This window comes from Otolemur garnettii, unplaced genomic scaffold, assembly GCF_000181295.1.
Source record: "Otolemur garnettii isolate 467f Iridium unplaced genomic scaffold, OtoGar3 scaffold00159, whole genome shotgun sequence".
Lineage (NCBI taxonomy): Eukaryota > Metazoa > Chordata > Mammalia > Primates > Galagidae > Otolemur > Otolemur garnettii.
In genome coordinates, this window is record NW_003852554.1 from 1920451 (window position 1) to 1923378 (window position 2928).

The 2928-nt window shown below is 36.0% G+C and overlaps 1 protein-coding gene across 2 annotated transcripts in view; it reads left to right on the top strand.

Annotated features, from left to right (window-relative positions):
* Nucleotides 1-2928, top strand: part of FAF1 (Fas associated factor 1) — a 435975-nt gene that overhangs the window by 58219 nt on the left and 374828 nt on the right. The window lies entirely within an intron of this gene.

Consider the following 2928-nt stretch of genomic DNA (forward strand, 5'->3'; position numbering starts at 1 on the left):
TTTTGATTACAGCTATCATTTTTATTTGGCAAGTCTGGGCTGGATTTGAACCCATCAGCTCAGGTGTATGTGGCTGTTGCCTTAGCCACTTGAGCTATAGGCACTGAGCTGATGCTTTTGCTTTTGATGGTGTTTCTTGGAAGTGAAATAATGGACCATAACACAAACTGTCTTAAAACTTTCATAGTGACCCACATAATAGTATAAGTGAATATTTTAATAGAACTTTATAAGTTTGCATGCATATTGTTAAAAGTTCTTTTAACCATTTCATAATGTAGATAATGGCAGAAGATGTCTTGCTAGTTGTTTTACACAAGATTGAAATATTATATATGAAACTCTTTCAATAAATTAAATTTTCCAGTAAGCTCTAACAGATACAGGAAAAGATATTTGACATATACTTGGTAACCCAGTGCGAAGTGAAATAAAGTAAATATTAACCTAGCCATACTACATTTTAAGTATTCAGTGCTCTTAGGAAATGGTTTTTGAACTTTGTACTCAATTTCTGCTCTAGTTTGTTGTCTGTGCTGACATTGCTATTTTATTGAAGAAAGACTCTATTCAGAGCGTTTCAATTTATCTTTAACTACATGTTCTATCCAGGAGACAAAAAATGATATCAGTCAGCATATATACTTTTGTGGTTACTGAGTTTCAAGTTCTCTAAGATAATTTTGTACTAATAGAAGCTTTCAGTAGCAACATTCCACCAGTTTTCATTTTTGAAGAAACCTATCTTAAGGTTATCCTAAAGTTTCATAGAACATTATTCTTCTACTGCTCTACTTATGATGGAGCAGTAGAAATCCTGAAATAAGTACTACTTTTCTACTTCATATAGTGTTTAGAACACCTGCAGTTTTGTGAATGAATATTCTAACCAGTGACATAATAACTTTTTGTCCTCATCAGAAAGCAGCCAAGCATTGAACATTGCCCTTCATCTGTGGGCATCAGACACTAGTTTGTATTTGCATAGAGGTTTGCTGTGATAAAAGATAAGTTATGTGAAGAAATATCCCATCATATCAATTTCTTCACCTTTGCTGCTGCTAAAATCAATTGTTTTACCCTCAAAGGACTGTAAGCTCATTATAGAATTTTTCAATTTCTTGGTTTGTAACCTGACAGCCATCCCATCTTCTACTTTTTCTCCTTTATTGAGGGTCTGCTTTATGCTAACCATCATGTCAGGTGATTTACCTACATTATTTCATTTAATTCTTACAGGAGTCCCATAAGCTAGATAGGTATTAGTTTTATTTTATAGATGAGAAATTGAAGCCTAACAAAGTTGAATAAATTGTTTGCTCACATAGCTATTAAGATCTTGAACCCAGGCTCGGTGCCTGTTGCTCAAGTGGCTAAGGCGCCAGACACATACACCTAAGGTGGCAGATTTGAATCCAGCCCGGGCCTGCCAAAACAACAATGACAGCTACAACAAAAAAATAGCCGGGCGTTGTAGCGGGTGCCTGTGGTCCCAGCTACTTGGGAGGCTGAGGCAGGAGACTCGCTTGAGCCCAGGAATTGGAGGTTGCTGTGAGCTGTGATGCCACAGTACTCTACCCAGGGGGATAGCTTGAGGCTTTGTCTCAAAAAAAAAAAAGATCTTGAACCCAGACCTGTTAATTTGTGTCAGGAATTTTCATAACTTTATTTATTTTTATTTTTTTTGAGACAGAGTCTCACTTTGTCCCTTTTGGTAGAGTGCTATGGCATCATAGCTCATAGCAACCTCAAACTCTTGGGCTCAAGCGAGTCTCTTGTATCAGCCTCCTGAGTAGCTGGGACTACAGACGCCTGCCACAACACCTGGCTATTTTTAGAGATGGGGTCTTGCTCTGGCTCAGGCTGGTCTCCAACCTATGAGCTCAGGTAATCCACCCGCCTGGGCTTCCCAGAGTGCTAGGATTACAGGCCTGAGCCACCTCGCCCGGCCCTTTCATAACTTTAAAACCACAGTTTAAGATTATTTATCACATTTTCCCTACCCAGTGTGTTGTTCTTCTCTGAACTATTTTTTTTCCCTTCCTACCACTCAAAACTGATTTCTTGTTGTCAAGTGAAAGAGCTTTTGCTGTTGTCATATAGTGGTGCTTTACTTTAAATATGTTTATGTTTTCAAATAGATTCTAAGATTCTTGAGGAAGGGAATTGTGTCTCTTATAAATTTTGTCTTTGACACATTTTGCTTAATGAATGCGTGAATGATTTATTAGCAAAATTATTTTTAGGTGTATTTCTTCTTTATCATTTGGATACTTGGAAGTTTTTGCTGTTAAGACTTCTGACTCTTACCAGTATTTTTCTTATCTGGCACACATAAGGCTTCAGGAAGAAGGGGAGGATAAACACAAACTTAAGGAATAGGTTAGGGCTGGTTTCAGTATGACACGAGTAAAATTTAGTCCGTCTCTACCTGTTAACAGCTGTTTTGAGAAATATTTTTCACATATCTTTCCTTTACAATTTTTTTTCTAAGCATGTCATGAAAATCTTTTTTTCTTTGTTGTTTATTTTTGGTTGTGCTATCCTTTCTTAAGAAAAGCTTATTATATAACCTAGTCTGAAAGATTTTATCAGTTTTGCTTCTCAGGAGAAAATTTAGGGCAGTAAAAGAGGACTATGTAAAGGACAGTTAAATGGGTATGAAAGAATTGTTTTCTACTTTTCAAAGGAAACCCTTAGATTGCACAAACATGAAATTTACAGTTTACTATACTCACATTGGTTTACATTATCAAATTGAAACGATTTAAGTTGACACTTTTTCCTGACTGTAACTTGACTGTCTGCTTATTTTTGTTGGATTTTGCTCTACGTGTATCACTTTCCCTTTAAATATAATCTAGTTCTAGAATTCCTTTATTTCATGAACTGAGCATCTCTTCTTTTTTTTTTTTTTTTTTTTTTTTT